Source organism: Arachis ipaensis, chromosome B6 (assembly GCF_059453495.1).
Source record: "Arachis ipaensis isolate K30076 ecotype BB chromosome B6, ASM5945349v1, whole genome shotgun sequence".
NCBI lineage: Eukaryota > Viridiplantae > Streptophyta > Magnoliopsida > Fabales > Fabaceae > Arachis > Arachis ipaensis.
Genome location: NC_142441.1, coordinates 65927501 through 65941684, shown reverse-complemented (window position 1 = coordinate 65941684; position 14184 = coordinate 65927501). Strand labels below are relative to the sequence as shown.

The window sequence follows — 14184 nt, the reverse complement described above, 5'->3', positions numbered from 1 at the left end:
CAAGATAGCGCCGTTTAAAGAACGAGGGTAAGCACGACGTAAAAAAAAAAAAAAAAAAAAAAAAAAAAAAAAGAGGTGCAACACGAGGACTTCCCAGGAGGTCACCCATCCAAGTACTACTCTCGCCCAAGCACGCTTAACTGCGGAGTTCTGATGGGATCCGGTGCATTAGTGCTGGTATGATCGCACCTATTAAAATATGCGCACATAATTATCATATGCATGTCTCGCGACGTAGGGTAAGTCGAGTTGCGAAACCCTGCGGGGCCCGTGCGAACTTGCCTAAAATGAGGTCATTGAGACTCGCTTTAGCTAAACTATTCAAGATAGCGCCGTTTAAAGAACGAGGGCAAGCACGACGTAAAAAAAAAAAAAAAAAAAAAAAAAAGAGGTGCAACTCGAGGACTTCCCTGGAGGTCACCCATCCTAGTACTACTCTCGCCCAAGCACGCTTAACTGCGGAGTTCTGATGGGATCCGGTGAATTAGTGCTGGTATGATCGCACCTATTAAAATATGCGCACAAAATTATCAGATGCATGTCTCGCGACGTAGGGTAAGTCGAGTTGCGAAACCCTGCGGGGCCCGTGCGAACTTGCCTAAAATGAGGTCATTGAGACTCGCTTTAGCTAAACTATTCAAGATAGCGCCGTTTAAAGAACGAGGGCAAGCACGACGTAAAAAAAAAAAAAAAAAAAAAAAAAAGAGGTGCAACTCGAGGACTTCCCTGGAGGTCACCCATCCTAGTACTACTCTCGCCCAAGCACGCTTAACTGCGGAGTTCTGATGGGATCCGGTGAATTAGTGCTGGTATGATCGCACCTATTAAAATATGCGCACAAAATTATCATATGCATGTCTCGCGACGTAGGGTAAGTCGAGTTGCAAATCCCTGCGGGGCCCGTGGGAGCTTGCCTAAAGTCAGGTCATTGAGACTCGCTTTAACAAAACTGTGCAAGATAGCGCCGTTTAAAGAACGAGGGTAAGCACGACGTAAAAAAAAAAAAAAAAAAAAAAAAAAAAAAAAAAGAGGTGCAACACGAGGACTTCCCAGGACTCTCGCCCAAGCACGCTTAACTGCGGAGTTCTGATGGGATCCGGTGCATTAGTGCTGGTATGATCGCACCTATTAAAATATGCGCACATAATTATCATATGCATGTCTTGCGACGTAGGGTAAGTCGAGCTGCGAATCCCTGCGGGGCCCGTGCGAGCTTGCCTAAAATGAGGTCATTGAGACTCGCTTTAGCTAAACTATTCAAGATAGTGCCGTTTAAAGAACGAGGGTAGGCACGACGTAAAAAAAAAAAAAAAAAAAAAAAAAAAAAAAAAAAAAAAAGAGGTGCAACACGAGGACTTCCCAGGAGGTCACCCATCCTAGTACTACTCTCGCCCAAGCACGCTTAACTGCGGAGTTCTGATGGGATCCGGTGCATTAGTGCTGGTATGATCGCACCTATTAAAATATGCGCACATAATTATCATATGCATGTCTCGCGACGTAGGGTAAGTCGAGTTGCGAAACCCTGCGGGGCCCGTGCGAACTTGCCTAAAATGAGGTCATTGAGACTCGCTTTAGCTAAACTATTCAAGATAGCGCCGTTTAAAGAACGAGGGCAAGCACGACGTAAAAAAAAAAAAAAAAAAAAAAAGAGGTGCAACTCGAGGACTTCCCAGGAGGTCACCCATCCTAGTACTACTCTCGCCCAAGCACGCTTAACTGCGGAGTTCTGATGGGATCCGGTGAATTAGTGCTGGTATGATCGCACCTATTAAAATATGCGCACAAAATTATCATATGCATGTCTCGCGACGTAGGGTAAGTCGAGTTGCAAATCCCTGCGGGGCCCGTGGGAGCTTGCCTAAAGTCAGGTCATTGAGACTCGCTTTAACAAAACTGTGCAAGATAGCGCCGTTTAAAGAACGAGGGTAAGCACGACGTAAAAAAAAAAAAAAAAAAAAAAAAAAAAAAAAGAGGTGCAACACGAGGACTTCCCAGGACTCTCGCCCAAGCACGCTTAACTGCGGAGTTCTGATGGGATCCGGTGCATTAGTGCTGGTATGATCGCACCTATTAAAATATGCGCACATAATTATCATATGCATGTCTTGCGACGTAGGGTAAGTCGAGCTGCGAATCCCTGCGGGGCCCGTGCGAGCTTGCCTAAAATGAGGTCATTGAGACTCGCTTTAGCTAAACTATTCAAGATAGTGCCGTTTAAAGAACGAGGGTAGGCACGACGTAAAAAAAAAAAAAAAAAAAAAAAAAAAAAAAAAAAAAAAAAAAAAAAAGAGGTGCAACACGAGGACTTCTCAGGAGGTCACCCATCCTAGTACTACTCTCGCCCAAGCACGCTTAACTGCGGAGTTCTGATGGGATCCGGTGCATTAGTGCTGGTATGATCGCACCTATTAAAATATGCGCACATAATTATCATATGCATGTCTCGCGATGTAGGGTAAGTCGAGTTGCGAAACCCTGCGGGGCCCGTGCGAACTTGCCTAAAATGAGGTCATTGAGACTCGCTTTAGCTAAACTATTCAAGATAGCGCCGTTTAAAGAACGAGGGCAAGCACGACGTAAAAAAAAAAAAAAAAAAAAAAAAAAAAAAAAAAAAAAAAAAAAAAAAAAAAAAAAAAAAAGGTGCAACACGAGGACTTCCCAGGAGGTCACCCATCCTAGTACTACTCCCGCCCAAGCACGCTTAACTGCGGAGTTCTTATGGGATCCGGTGCATTAGTGCTGGTATGATCGCACCTATTATAATATGCGCACATAATTATCATATGCGTGTCTTGCGACGTAGGGTAAGTCGAGCTGCGAATCCCTGCGGGGCCCGTGCGAGCTTGCCTAAAATGAGGTCATTGAGACTCGCTTTAGCTAAACTATTCAAGATAGCGCCGTTTAAAGAACGAGGGTAAGCACGACGTAAAAAAAAAAAAAAAAAAAAAAAAAAAAAAAAAAAAAAAAAAAAAAAAAAAAAAAAAGAGGTGCAACACGAGGACTTCCCAGGAGGTCACCCATCCAAGTACTACTCTCGCCCAAGCACGCTTAACTGCGGAGTTCTGATGGGATCCGGTGCATTAGTGCTGGTATGATCGCACCTATTAAAATATGCGCACATAATTATCATATGCATGTCTCGCGACGTAGGGTAAGTCGAGTTGCGAAACCCTGCGGGGCCCGTGCGAACTTGCCTAAAATGAGGTCATTGAGACTCGCTTTAGCTAAACTATTCAAGATAGCGCCGTTTAAAGAACGAGGGCAAGCACGACGTAAAAAAAAAAAAAAAAAAAAAAGAGGTGCAACTCGAGGACTTCCCAGGAGGTCACCCATCCTAGTACTACTCTCGCCCAAGCACGCTTAACTACGGAGTTCTGATGGGATCCGGTGAATTAGTGCTGGTATGATCGCACCTATTAAAATATGCGCACAAAATTATCATATGCATGTCTCGCGACGTAGGGTAAGTCGAGTTGCAAATCCCTGCGGGGCCCGTGGGAGCTTGCCTAAAGTCAGGTCATTGAGACTCGCTTTAACAAAACTGTGCAAGATAGCGCCGTTTAAAGAACGAGGGTAAGCACGACGTAAAAAAAAAAAAAAAAAAAAAAAAAAAAAAAAAAAAAAAAAAAAAAAAAAAAAGAGGTGCAACACGAGGACTTCCCAGGACTCTCGCCCAAGCACGCTTAACTGCGGAGTTCTGATGGGATCCGGTGCATTAGTGCTGGTATGATCGCACCTATTAAAATATGCGCACATAATTATCATATGCATGTCTTGCGACGTAGGGTAAGTCGAGCTGCGAATCCCTGCGGGGCCCGTGCGAGCTTGCCTAAAATGAGGTCATTGAGACTCGCTTTAGCTAAACTATTCAAGATAGTGCCGTTTAAAGAACGAGGGTAGGCACGACGTAAAAAAAAAAAAAAAAAAAAAAAAAAAAAAAAAAAAAAAAAAGAAAAAAAAAAAAAAAAAAAAAAAAAAAAGAGGTGCAACACAAGGACTTCCCAGGAGGTCACCCATCCTAGTACTACTCTCGCCCAAGCACGCTTAACTGCGGAGTTCTGATGGGATCCGGTGCATTAGTGCTGGTATGATCGCACCTATTATAATATGCGCACATAATTATCATATGCATGTCTTGCGACGTAGGGTAAGTCGAGCTGCGAATCCCTGCGGGGCCCGTGCGAGCTTGCCTAAAATGAGGTCATTGAGACTCGCTTTAGCTAAACTATTCAAGATAGTGCCGTTTAAAGAACGAGCGTAGGCACGACGTAAAAAAAAAAAAAAAAAAAAAAAAAAAAAAAAAAAAAAAAAAAAAAAAAAAAAAAAAAAAAAAAAGAGGTGTAACACGAGGACTTCCCAGGAGGTCACCCATCCTAGTACTACTCTCGCCCAAGCACGCTTAACTGCGGAGTTCTGATGGGATCCGGTGCATTAGTGCTGGTATGATCGCACCTATTATAATATGCGCACATAATTATCATATGCATGTCTCGCGACGTAGGGTAAGTCGAGTTGCAAATCCCTGCGGGGCCCGTGCGAGCTTGCCTAAAATCAGGTCATTGAGACTCGCTTTAACTAAACTGTGCAAGATAGCGCCGTTTAAAGAACGAGGGTAAGCACGACGTAAAAAAAAAAAAAAAAAAAAAAAAAAAAAAAAAAAAAAAAAAAAGAGGTGCAACACGAGGACTTCCCAGGAGGTCAACCATCCTAGTACTACTCTCGCCCAAGCACGCTTAACTGCGGAGTTCTGATGGGATCCGGTGCATTAGTGCTGGTATGATCGCACCTATTAAAATATGCGCACATAATTATCATATGCATGTCTTGCGACGTAGGGTAAGTCGAGCTGCGAATCCCTGCGGGGACCGTGCGAGCTTGCCTAAAATCAGGTCATTGAGACTCGCTTTAACTAAACTGTGCAAGATAGCGCCGTTTAAAGAACGAGGGTAAGCACGACGTAAAAAAAAAAAAAAAAAAAAAAAAAAAAAAAAAAAAAAAAAGAGGTGCAACACGAGGACTTCCCAGGAGGTCACCCATCCTAGTACTACTCTCGCCCAAGCACGCTTAACTGCGGAGTTCTGATGGGATCCGGTGCATTAGTGCTGGTATGATCGCACCTATTAAAATATGCGCACATAATTATCATATGCATGTCTCGCGACGTAGGGTAAGTCGAGCTGCGAATCCCTGCGGGGCTGATGACAAGTCATCTGAGCCTATTTTAGCTAGTCTTTTTCTTTAGTTTTCATTAGAATTATGCACTTTCTTGAACTACAAGCAAGCTAATTGAGTAGATTTTCATGTTTCCCTTGATTGAACCAACCATATATGAATTTATGTCATTTCATGAGGTTTTATGCTATATTTGTTGCATATTATGAAAGAATGAATATCTCATGATTTTGAGCATAGCTTTGATAAGTTTGGTTGATTAATGATAGGTGAAGAAAGCTTGGAGAAAGGTTGAAGCAAAGAGGAATGGCTAGAAGTGAAGAGAGGACAATGGAATAAGTGAAATTGAACCAGGAAGCATGAAGTTAGCCCCAACGTTAGCCCCCTAACTTGGAGGCTAACGTTGGAACTTGATTTTTCCTCCCTGGCCATCCCACGTTAGCCCCAACGTTAGCCCCCTAACTTGGAGGCTAACGTTGGCACATGAATTCCTCCCTGGCCATCCAACGTTTGCGCCAACGTTAGGGGTCTAACTTTGACCCTAACGTTGGCACATGAAAACACAAGGGAGAGGGGCCAACGTTTGCGCCAACGTTAGCCCCCTAACTTGGAGGCTAACGTTGGCGCCACACACCACAAGGCATACAAGGGGTATACTTCCAACAAGAATAACTTGAGCTACAGAGCTCCAAATGAGGTGATTCAAGAAGCATTGGAAAGTAGGAATCAAGAGCTTTCCAAGCATATATGGCACTGCATGGTGGACACTAAAATTGAGGGAGAAAACTGCCCCGCAATGTGCATAAACGAACATGGTGGCAACCTGCAGTGAGGCCAACTGACCTCTGCACCTTAAAAGGAGTATAACTCGAGCTGTAGAGCTCCAAATAATGTGCTCCCAACGGCATTGGAAAGTAGACATCCAGGGCTTTCCAACAATGTATAATAGTATGGGGTGGACAATACATTTGAGCCTCCAGAACTGGCGTTTTCGCCAACGTTTGAGGGCTAACGTTACCTCAAACGCTGCACACCAAAGCCAGCGACCATGCCCTCTTCAAATGATCATAACTTGAGTTGTAGATGTCCAATTGAAGTGATTCCAAGTGGGTTAGAAAGCTGACATTCAGATCTTTCCAACCATATATGATAGTCTATATTGGGCATAAAATTGGCAACATGACAAGAGGACAAAGTTGGTGCCATAAATGTGCATAAGGGAGGCCAACGTTAGGGTCAAAGTTAGACCCCTAACGTTGGCACCAACGTCCAAACCAGAGAATATTGCTTGCTGCTATGAAAAGTTGGGGTCAAAGTTAGACCCCTAACTTTGGCCCTAACGTTGGGACCAACTATGGCTAACTTCAAAATCGGTTCAATTGGTTCACTTCGGTTCTTCTTCAAACTCCAAGAGCAATCAACCAAGGCCTCTTTCAACCCAATTCCACCAAGAGCAAAGGCCCATGATCATCACTCAAAGGCACAAGAAATAGATAAAATAGAAATTTCATTTAGTTGTAATTTGTTTTTAATTTCATTTTCATTTCCATTTTGTAAAGCCTATATAAGGCATCATTTTCATATTTGTAAGGGGGCTGGCTCCAGAAGGGAGCACGAGGATTCAAGAGCTCTCTTTAAATTTTCTTTTCTTTGTTTTTGAATCTTGGGTTGAGAATTGAAGAAATTCTGTTTCAATCTCACCTTGAGAATTCTCTCTGTTTACTTGTCAGCATAATTTCAGTGAATTGTGATTTGAATCAAAACTCTCTTTACTGCTTTCTTCTCTATTTTCTTCTGCAATTATTCTCTGTTGGATCAAGGAAGGAATTGAGATCTAGACTTGGTCTCTAGTCTCATCCAACCCCTGAGATCTTCAACCTCTCATTTAGATTTTGCAATTGAGCCAAGTTGCTCTCTGTTTTGATTTTAAAGTGATTTTCCAAATCTGTTGAACCTGCTGCATCTTTTACTTCTCTGTTTGATTGTCATTTACACTTCCGTGTTTGATTTCATGAATCCCAGTACCTAATTTCTTTTATTCTTCTTGCAATTTAACTTTCCAATTACTTGATCTACTGCTTTCTTTTAATTTCCAGCACCCACTCCCTTTTAATTTCATGCAATTTACATTTCTTGCAATTTAAGATTCTTGCAATTTACATTTCTTGCTCTTTAAGTTTCAATGCAATTTACTTTCTGCACTTTAATTTTCCTTGTCATTTACATTCTGTTGGCTTCAATTGTCACTCAAATCACTCAATGTTAGCTTGACTAAACTAATCACCCACTAAAGTTGCTTGATCCATCAATCCCTGTGGGATCGACCTCACTCCCGTGAGTTTTTATTACTTGATACGACCCGGTACACTTGCCGGTTAGATTTGTGTGTTTTGGGAGAAATTTATTTTTCACCAAAATACTCATCAGGGGCCCGTGCGAGCTTGCCTAAAATGAGGTCATTGAGACTCGCTTTAGCTAAACTATTCAAGATAGCGCCGTTTAAAGAACGAGGGTAAGCACGACGTAAAAAAAAAAAAAAAAAAAAAAAGAGGTGCAACACGAGGACTTCCCAGTTCCGGTGAATTAGTGCTGGTATGATCGCACCTATTAAAATAAGCGCACATAATTATCATATGCATGTCTCGCGACGTAGGGTAAGTCGAGTTGCAAATCCCTGCGGGGCCCGTGGGAGCTTGCCTAAAATCAGGTCATTGAGACTCGCTTTAACTAAACTGTGCAAGATAGCGCCGTTTAAAGAACGAGGGTAAGCACGACGTAAAAAAAAAAAAAAAAAAAAAAAAAAAAAAAAGAGGTGCAACACGAGGACTTCCCAGGAGGTCACCCATCCTAGTACTACTCTCGCCCAAGCACGCTTAACTGCGGAGTTCTGATGGGATCCGGTGCATTAGTGCTGGTATGATCGCATCTTTTATAATATGCGCACATAATTATCATATGCATGTCTTGCGACGTAGGGTAAGTCGAGCTGCGAATCCCTGCGGGGACCGTGCGAGCTTGCCTAAAATGAGGTCATTGAGACTCGCTTTAGCTAAACTATTCAAGATAGCGCCGTTTAAAGAACGAGGGTAAGCACGACGTAAAAAAAAAAAAAAAAAAGAGGTGCAACACGAGGACTTCCCAGGAGGTCACCCATCCTAGTACTACTCTCGCCCAAGCACGCTTAACTGCGGAGTTCTGATGGGATCCGGTGCATTAGTGCTGGTATGATCGCACCTATTAAAATATGCGCACATAATTATCATATGCATGTCTCGCGACGTAGGGTAAGTCGAGCTGCGAATCCCTGCGGGGCCCGTGCGAACTTGCCTAAAATGAGGACATTGAGACTCGCTTTAGCTAAACTATTCAAGATAGCGCCGTTTAAAGAACGAGGGTAAGCACGACGTAAAAAAAAAAAAAAAAAAAGAGGTGCAACACGAGGACTTCCCAAGAGGTCACCCATCCTCGTACTACTCTCGCCCAAGCACGCTTAACTGCGGAGTTTTGATGGGATCCGGTGAATTAGTGCTGGTATGATCGCACCTATTAAAATATGCGCACATAATTATCATATGCATGTCTCGCGACGTAGGGTAAGTCGAGTTGCAAATCCCTGCGGGGCCCGTGGGAGCTTGCCTAAAATCAGGTCATTGAGACTCGCTTTAACTAAACTGTGCAAGATAGCGCCGTTTAAAGAACGAGGGTAAGCACGACGTAAAAAAAAAATAAAAAATAAAAAAAAATAAAAAAAAAAAAAAAAAAAAAAAGAAGAAGAGGTGCAACACGAGGACTTCCCAGGAGGTCACCCATCCTAGTACTACTCTCGCCCAAGCACGCTTAACTGCGGAGTTCTGATGGGATCCGGTGCATTAGTGCTGGTATGATCGCACCTATTAAAATATGCGCACATAATTATCATATGCATGTCTCGCGACGTAGGGTAAGTCGAGCTGCGAATCCCTGCGGGGCCCGTGCGAACTTGCCTAAAATGAGGTCATTGAGACTCGCTTTAGCTAAACTATTCAAGATAGCGCCGTTTAAAGAACGAGGGTAAGCACGACGTAAAAAAAAAAAAAAAAAAAGAGGTGCAACACGAGGACTTCCCAGGAGGTCACCCATCCTAGTACTACTCTCGCCCAAGCACGCTTAACTGCGGAGTTCTGATGGGATCCGGTGCATTAGTGCTGGTATGATCGCACCTATTAAAATATGCGCACATAATTATCATATGCATGTCTCGCGACGTAGGGTAAGTCGAGCTGCGAATCCCTGCGGGGCCCGTGCGAACTTGCCTAAAATGAGGTCATTGAGACTCGCTTTAGCTAAACTATTCAAGATAGCGCCGTTTAAAGAACGAGGGTAAGCACGACGTAAAAAAAAAAAAAAAAAAAAAGAGGTGCAACACGAGGACTTCCCAAGAGGTCACCCATCCTAGTACTACTCTCGCCCAAGCACGCTTAACTGCGGAGTTCTGATGGGATCCGGTGAATTAGTGCTGGTATGATCGCACCTATTAAAATAAGCGCACATAATTATCATATGCATGTCTCGCGACGTAGGGTAAGTCGAGTTGCAAATCCCTGCGGGGCCCGTGGGAGCTTGCCTAAAATCAGGTCATTGAGACTCGCTTTAACTAAACTGTGCAAGATAGCGCCGTTTAAAGAACGAGGGTAAGCACGACGTAAAAAAAAAAAAAAAAAAAAAAAAAAAAAAAAAAAAGAAGAGGTGCAACACGAGGACTTCCCAGGAGGTCAGCCATCCTAGTACTACTCTCGCCCAAGCACGCTTAACTGCGGAGTTCTGATGGGATCCGGTGCATTAGTGCTGGTATGATCGCACCTTTTATAATATGCGCACATAATTATCATATGCATGTCTTGCGACGTAGGGTAAGTCGAGCTGCGAATCCCTGCGGGGACCGTGCGAGCTTGCCTAAAATGAGGTCATTGAGACTCGCTATAGCTAAACTATTCAAGATAGCGCCGTTTAAAGAACGAGGGTAAGCACGACGTAAAAAAAAAAAAAAAAAAAAAAAAAAAAAAAGAGGTGCAACACGAGAAATTCCTAGGAGGTCACCCATCCTAGTACTACTCTCGCCCAAGCACGCTTAACTGCGGAGTTCTGATGGGATCCAGTGCATTAGTGCTGGTATGATCGCACCTATTAAAATATGCGCACATAATTATCATATGCATGTCTCGCGACGTAGGGTATGTCGAGCTGCGAATCCCTGCGGGGCCCGTGCGAACTTGCCTAAAATGAGGTCATTGAGACTCGCTTTAGCTAAACTATTCAAGATAGCGCCGTTTATAGAACGAGGGTAAGCACGACGTAAAAAAAAAAAAAAAAAAAAAAGAGGTGCAACACGAGGACTTCCCAAGAGGTCACCCATCCTAGTACTACTCTCGCCCAAGCACGCTTAACTGCGGAGTTCTGATGGGATCCGGTGAATTAGTGCTGGTATGATCGCAACTATTAAAATATGCGCACATAATTATCATATGCATGTCTCGCGACGTAGGGTAAGTCGAGTTGCAAATCCCTGCGGGGCCCGTGGGAGCTTGCCTAAAATCAGGTCATTGAGACTCGCTTTAACTAAACTGTGCAAGATAGCGCCGTTTAAAGAACGAGGGTAAGCAAGACGTAAAAAAAAAAAAAAAAAAAAAAAAAAAAAAAAAAAGAAGAGGTGCAACACGAGGACTTCCCAGGAGGTCACCCATCCTAGTACTACTCTCGCCCAAGCACGCTTAACTGCGGAGTTCTGATGGGATCCGGTGCATTAGTGCTGGTATGATCGCACCTTTTATAATATGCGCACATAATTATCATATGCATGTCTCGCAACGTAGGGTAAGTCGAGTTGCAAATCCCTGCGGGGCCCGTGGGAGCTTGCCTAAAATCAGGTCATTGAGACTCGCTTTAACTAAACTGTGCAAGATAGCGCCGTTTAAAGAACGAGGGTAAGCACGACGTAAAAAAAAAAAAATAAAAAAATAAAAAGAGGTGCAACACGAGGACTTCCCCGGAGGTCACCCATCCTAGTACTACTCTCGCCCAAGCACGCTTAACTGCGGAGTTCTGATGGGATCCGGTGCATTAGTGCTGGTATGATCGCACCTTTTATAATATGCGCACATAATTATCATATGCATGTCTTGCGACGTAGGGTAAGTCGATCTGCGAATCCCTGCGGGGACCGTGCGAGCTTGCCTAAAATCAGGTAATTGAGACTCGCTTTAGCTAAACTATTCAAGATAGCGCCGTTTAAAGAACGAGGGCAAGCACGACGTAAAAAAAAAAAAAAAAAAAAAAAAAAAAAAAAAAAAAAAAAAAAAAAAAAAAAGAGGTTCAACACGAGGACTTCCCAGGAGGTCACCCATCCTAGTACTACTCTCGCCCGAGCACGCTTAACTGCGGAGTTCTGATGGGATCCGGTGCATTAGTGCTGGTATGATCGCACCTTTTATAATATGCGCACATAATTATCATATGCATGTCTTGCGACGTAGGGTAAGTCGAGCTGCGAATCCCTGCGGGGACCGTGCGAGCTTGCCTAAAATGAGGTCATTGAGACTCGCTTTAGCTAAACTATTCAAGATAGCGCCGTTTAAAGAACGAGGGTAAGCACGACGTAAAAAAAAAAAAAAGAGGTGCAACACGAGGACTTCCCAGGAGGTCACCCATCCTAGTACTACTCTCGCCCAAGCACGCTTAACTGCAGAGTTCTGATGGGATCCGGTGCATTAGTGCTGGTATGATCGCACCTATTAAAATATGCGCACATAATTATCATATGCATGTCTCGCGACGTAGGGTAAGTCGAGCTGCGAATCCCTGCGGGGCCCGTGCGAACTTGCCTAAAATGAGGTCATTGAGACTCGCTTTAGCTAAACTATTCAAGATAGCGCCGTTTAAAGAACGAGGGTAAGCACGACGAAAAAAAAAAAAAAAAAAAAAAAAAAAAAAAAAAAGAGGTGCAACACGAGGACTTCCCAAGAGGTCACCCATCCTAGTACTACTCTCGCCCAAGCACGCTTAACTGCGGAGTTCTGATGGGATCCGGTGCATTAGTGCTGGTATGATCGCACCTTTTATAATATGCGCACATAATTATCATATGCATGTCTTGCTACGTAGGGTAAGTCGAGCTGCGAATCCCTGCGGGGACCGTGCGAGCTTGCCTAAAATGAGGTCATTGAGACTCGCTTTAGCTAAACTATTCAAGATAGCGCCGTTTAAAGAACGAGGGTAAGCACGACGTAAAAAAAAAAAAAAAAAAGAGGTGCAACACGAGGACTTCCCAGGAGGTCACCCATCCTAGTACTACTACTCTCGCCCAAGCACGCTTAACTGCGGAGTTCTGATGGGATCCGGTGCATTAGTGCTGGTATGATCGCACCTATTAAAATATGCGCACATAATTATCATATGCATGTCTCGCGACGTAGGGTAAGTCGAGCTGCGAATCCCTGCGGGGCCCGTGCGAACTTGCCTAAAATGAGGTCATTGAGACTCGCTTTAGCTAAACTATTCAAGATAGCGCCGTTTAAAGAACGAGGGTAAGCACGACGTAAAAAAAAAAAAAAAAAAAGAGGTGCAACACGAGGACTTCCCAAGAGGTCACCCATCCTAGTACTACTCTCGCCCAAGCACGCTTAACTGCGGAGTTCTGATGGGATCCGGTGAATTAGTGCTGGTATGATCGCACCTATTAAAATATGCGCACATAATTATCATATGCATGTCTCGCGACGTAGGGTAAGTCGAGTTGCAAATCCCTGCGGGGCCCGTGGGAGCTTGCCTAAAATCAGGTCATTGAGACTCGCTTTAACTAAACTGTGCAAGATAGCGCCGTTTAAAGAACGAGGGTAAGCACGACGTAAAAAAAAAAAAAAAAAAAAGAAGAGGTGCAACACGAGGACTTCCCAGGAGGTCACCCATCCTAGTACTACTCTCGCCCAAGCACGCTTAACTGCGGAGTTCTGATGGGATCCGGTGCATTAGTGCTGGTATGATCGCACCTATTAAAATATGCGCACATAATTATCATATGCATGTCTCGCGACGTAGGGTAAGTCGAGCTGCGAATCCCTGCGGGGCCCGTGCGAACTTGCCTAAAATGAGGTCATTGAGACTCGTTTTAGCTAAACTATTCAAGATAGCGCCGTTTAAAGAACGAGGGCAAGCACGACGTAAAAAAAAAAAAAAAAAAAAAAAAAAAAAAAAAAAAAAAAAAAAGAGGTGCAACACGAGGACTTCCCAGGAGGTCACCCATCCTAGTACTACTCTCGCCCAAGCACGCTTAACTACGGAGTTCTGATGGGATCCGGTGCATTAGTGCTGGTATGATCGCACCTATTATAATATGCGCACATAATTATCATATGCATGTCTTGCGACGTAGGGTAAGTCGAGCTGCGAATCCCTGCGGGGCCCGTGCGAGCTTGCCTAAAATGAGGTCATTGAGACTCGCTTTAGCTAAACTATTCAAGATAGCGCCGTTTAAAGAACGAGGGTAAGCACGACGTAAAAAAAAAAAAAAAAAAAAAAAAAAAAAAAAAAAAAAAAAAAAAAAAAAAAAAAAAAAAAAAAAAAAAAAAGAGGTGCAACACGAGGACTTCCCAGGAGGTCACCCATCCTAGTACTACTCTCGCCCAAGCACGCTTAACTACGGAGTTTTGATGGGATCCGGTGCATTAGTGCTGGTATGATCGCACATAATAAAATATGCGCACATAATTATCATATGCATGTCTTGCGACGTAGGGTAAGTCAAGCTGCGAATCCCTGCGGGGCCCGTGGGAGCTTGCCTAAAATCAGGTCATTGAGACTCGCTTTAACTAAACTGTGCAAGATAGCGCCGTTTAAAGAACGAGGGTAAGCACGACGTAAAAAAAAAAAAAAAAAAAAAGAAGAGGTGCAACACGAGGACTTCCCAGGAGGTCACCCATCCTAGTACTACTCTCGCCCAAGCACGCTTAACTGCGGAGTTCTGATGGGATCCGGTGA

The 14184-nt window shown here is 43.7% G+C and overlaps 33 non-coding genes and 3 pseudogenes across 33 annotated transcripts in view; all 36 read right to left on the bottom strand.

Annotated features, from left to right (window-relative positions):
- Positions 1–72: 72 nt before the first annotated feature.
- LOC148557814 (5S ribosomal RNA) lies at positions 73–191 on the bottom strand. Its single transcript, XR_015888531.1, has one exon. It is a non-coding gene; the product is annotated as a 5S ribosomal RNA (ribosomal RNA).
- Positions 192–388: 197 nt separating this feature from the next.
- Positions 389–507, bottom strand: LOC148557813 (5S ribosomal RNA). Its single transcript, XR_015890724.1, has one exon. It is a non-coding gene; the product is annotated as a 5S ribosomal RNA (ribosomal RNA).
- Positions 508–704: 197 nt separating this feature from the next.
- LOC148557812 (5S ribosomal RNA) lies at positions 705–823 on the bottom strand. The gene has a single exon (XR_015890723.1). It is a non-coding gene; the product is annotated as a 5S ribosomal RNA (ribosomal RNA).
- A 205-nt stretch (positions 824–1028) lies between these two features.
- Positions 1029–1127, bottom strand: LOC148557811 (5S ribosomal RNA; annotated as a pseudogene).
- A 211-nt stretch (positions 1128–1338) lies between these two features.
- On the bottom strand, positions 1339–1457 carry LOC148557810 (5S ribosomal RNA). Its single transcript, XR_015890752.1, has one exon. It is a non-coding gene; the product is annotated as a 5S ribosomal RNA (ribosomal RNA).
- A 194-nt stretch (positions 1458–1651) lies between these two features.
- Positions 1652–1770, bottom strand: LOC148557809 (5S ribosomal RNA). The gene has a single exon (XR_015890089.1). It is a non-coding gene; the product is annotated as a 5S ribosomal RNA (ribosomal RNA).
- A 203-nt stretch (positions 1771–1973) lies between these two features.
- LOC148557808 (5S ribosomal RNA) lies at positions 1974–2072 on the bottom strand (annotated as a pseudogene).
- A 219-nt stretch (positions 2073–2291) lies between these two features.
- LOC148557807 (5S ribosomal RNA) lies at positions 2292–2410 on the bottom strand. Its single transcript, XR_015888701.1, has one exon. It is a non-coding gene; the product is annotated as a 5S ribosomal RNA (ribosomal RNA).
- A 230-nt stretch (positions 2411–2640) lies between these two features.
- LOC148557806 (5S ribosomal RNA) lies at positions 2641–2759 on the bottom strand. Its single transcript, XR_015888934.1, has one exon. It is a non-coding gene; the product is annotated as a 5S ribosomal RNA (ribosomal RNA).
- A 228-nt stretch (positions 2760–2987) lies between these two features.
- LOC148557805 (5S ribosomal RNA) lies at positions 2988–3106 on the bottom strand. The gene has a single exon (XR_015888529.1). It is a non-coding gene; the product is annotated as a 5S ribosomal RNA (ribosomal RNA).
- A 193-nt stretch (positions 3107–3299) lies between these two features.
- On the bottom strand, positions 3300–3418 carry LOC148557804 (5S ribosomal RNA). The gene has a single exon (XR_015890191.1). It is a non-coding gene; the product is annotated as a 5S ribosomal RNA (ribosomal RNA).
- A 224-nt stretch (positions 3419–3642) lies between these two features.
- On the bottom strand, positions 3643–3741 carry LOC148557803 (5S ribosomal RNA; annotated as a pseudogene).
- Positions 3742–3983: 242 nt separating this feature from the next.
- Positions 3984–4102, bottom strand: LOC148557802 (5S ribosomal RNA). Its single transcript, XR_015888893.1, has one exon. It is a non-coding gene; the product is annotated as a 5S ribosomal RNA (ribosomal RNA).
- A 236-nt stretch (positions 4103–4338) lies between these two features.
- On the bottom strand, positions 4339–4457 carry LOC148557801 (5S ribosomal RNA). Its single transcript, XR_015890006.1, has one exon. It is a non-coding gene; the product is annotated as a 5S ribosomal RNA (ribosomal RNA).
- Positions 4458–4672: 215 nt separating this feature from the next.
- LOC148557800 (5S ribosomal RNA) lies at positions 4673–4791 on the bottom strand. The gene has a single exon (XR_015889406.1). It is a non-coding gene; the product is annotated as a 5S ribosomal RNA (ribosomal RNA).
- A 212-nt stretch (positions 4792–5003) lies between these two features.
- On the bottom strand, positions 5004–5122 carry LOC148557799 (5S ribosomal RNA). The gene has a single exon (XR_015890741.1). It is a non-coding gene; the product is annotated as a 5S ribosomal RNA (ribosomal RNA).
- A 2862-nt stretch (positions 5123–7984) lies between these two features.
- LOC148557798 (5S ribosomal RNA) lies at positions 7985–8103 on the bottom strand. The gene has a single exon (XR_015889638.1). It is a non-coding gene; the product is annotated as a 5S ribosomal RNA (ribosomal RNA).
- Positions 8104–8292: 189 nt separating this feature from the next.
- On the bottom strand, positions 8293–8411 carry LOC148557797 (5S ribosomal RNA). Its single transcript, XR_015890730.1, has one exon. It is a non-coding gene; the product is annotated as a 5S ribosomal RNA (ribosomal RNA).
- Positions 8412–8601: 190 nt separating this feature from the next.
- LOC148557796 (5S ribosomal RNA) lies at positions 8602–8720 on the bottom strand. The gene has a single exon (XR_015891657.1). It is a non-coding gene; the product is annotated as a 5S ribosomal RNA (ribosomal RNA).
- A 228-nt stretch (positions 8721–8948) lies between these two features.
- LOC148557795 (5S ribosomal RNA) lies at positions 8949–9067 on the bottom strand. The gene has a single exon (XR_015890719.1). It is a non-coding gene; the product is annotated as a 5S ribosomal RNA (ribosomal RNA).
- A 190-nt stretch (positions 9068–9257) lies between these two features.
- On the bottom strand, positions 9258–9376 carry LOC148557794 (5S ribosomal RNA). Its single transcript, XR_015890708.1, has one exon. It is a non-coding gene; the product is annotated as a 5S ribosomal RNA (ribosomal RNA).
- A 192-nt stretch (positions 9377–9568) lies between these two features.
- On the bottom strand, positions 9569–9687 carry LOC148557793 (5S ribosomal RNA). Its single transcript, XR_015889264.1, has one exon. It is a non-coding gene; the product is annotated as a 5S ribosomal RNA (ribosomal RNA).
- Positions 9688–9897: 210 nt separating this feature from the next.
- Positions 9898–10016, bottom strand: LOC148557792 (5S ribosomal RNA). Its single transcript, XR_015889744.1, has one exon. It is a non-coding gene; the product is annotated as a 5S ribosomal RNA (ribosomal RNA).
- A 202-nt stretch (positions 10017–10218) lies between these two features.
- On the bottom strand, positions 10219–10337 carry LOC148557791 (5S ribosomal RNA). The gene has a single exon (XR_015890079.1). It is a non-coding gene; the product is annotated as a 5S ribosomal RNA (ribosomal RNA).
- A 193-nt stretch (positions 10338–10530) lies between these two features.
- Positions 10531–10649, bottom strand: LOC148557790 (5S ribosomal RNA). Its single transcript, XR_015890393.1, has one exon. It is a non-coding gene; the product is annotated as a 5S ribosomal RNA (ribosomal RNA).
- Positions 10650–10858: 209 nt separating this feature from the next.
- Positions 10859–10977, bottom strand: LOC148557789 (5S ribosomal RNA). Its single transcript, XR_015890697.1, has one exon. It is a non-coding gene; the product is annotated as a 5S ribosomal RNA (ribosomal RNA).
- Positions 10978–11175: 198 nt separating this feature from the next.
- LOC148557788 (5S ribosomal RNA) lies at positions 11176–11294 on the bottom strand. The gene has a single exon (XR_015889411.1). It is a non-coding gene; the product is annotated as a 5S ribosomal RNA (ribosomal RNA).
- A 224-nt stretch (positions 11295–11518) lies between these two features.
- On the bottom strand, positions 11519–11637 carry LOC148557787 (5S ribosomal RNA). The gene has a single exon (XR_015890702.1). It is a non-coding gene; the product is annotated as a 5S ribosomal RNA (ribosomal RNA).
- A 185-nt stretch (positions 11638–11822) lies between these two features.
- Positions 11823–11941, bottom strand: LOC148557786 (5S ribosomal RNA). The gene has a single exon (XR_015889386.1). It is a non-coding gene; the product is annotated as a 5S ribosomal RNA (ribosomal RNA).
- A 205-nt stretch (positions 11942–12146) lies between these two features.
- On the bottom strand, positions 12147–12265 carry LOC148557785 (5S ribosomal RNA). Its single transcript, XR_015888678.1, has one exon. It is a non-coding gene; the product is annotated as a 5S ribosomal RNA (ribosomal RNA).
- Positions 12266–12454: 189 nt separating this feature from the next.
- Positions 12455–12576, bottom strand: LOC148557784 (5S ribosomal RNA). The gene has a single exon (XR_015890798.1). It is a non-coding gene; the product is annotated as a 5S ribosomal RNA (ribosomal RNA).
- Positions 12577–12766: 190 nt separating this feature from the next.
- LOC148557783 (5S ribosomal RNA) lies at positions 12767–12885 on the bottom strand. Its single transcript, XR_015889263.1, has one exon. It is a non-coding gene; the product is annotated as a 5S ribosomal RNA (ribosomal RNA).
- A 194-nt stretch (positions 12886–13079) lies between these two features.
- LOC148557782 (5S ribosomal RNA) lies at positions 13080–13198 on the bottom strand. Its single transcript, XR_015890685.1, has one exon. It is a non-coding gene; the product is annotated as a 5S ribosomal RNA (ribosomal RNA).
- Positions 13199–13413: 215 nt separating this feature from the next.
- Positions 13414–13532, bottom strand: LOC148557781 (5S ribosomal RNA). The gene has a single exon (XR_015888610.1). It is a non-coding gene; the product is annotated as a 5S ribosomal RNA (ribosomal RNA).
- Positions 13533–13775: 243 nt separating this feature from the next.
- On the bottom strand, positions 13776–13894 carry LOC148557780 (5S ribosomal RNA). Its single transcript, XR_015891137.1, has one exon. It is a non-coding gene; the product is annotated as a 5S ribosomal RNA (ribosomal RNA).
- Positions 13895–14089: 195 nt separating this feature from the next.
- The window catches only part of LOC148557779 (5S ribosomal RNA), a 119-nt gene continuing 24 nt past the window's right edge, over positions 14090–14184 (bottom strand). The window contains exon 1 of the ribosomal RNA XR_015889021.1: positions 14090–14184. This exon is cut by the window's right edge and continues 24 nt beyond it. This is a non-coding gene — a ribosomal RNA (5S ribosomal RNA).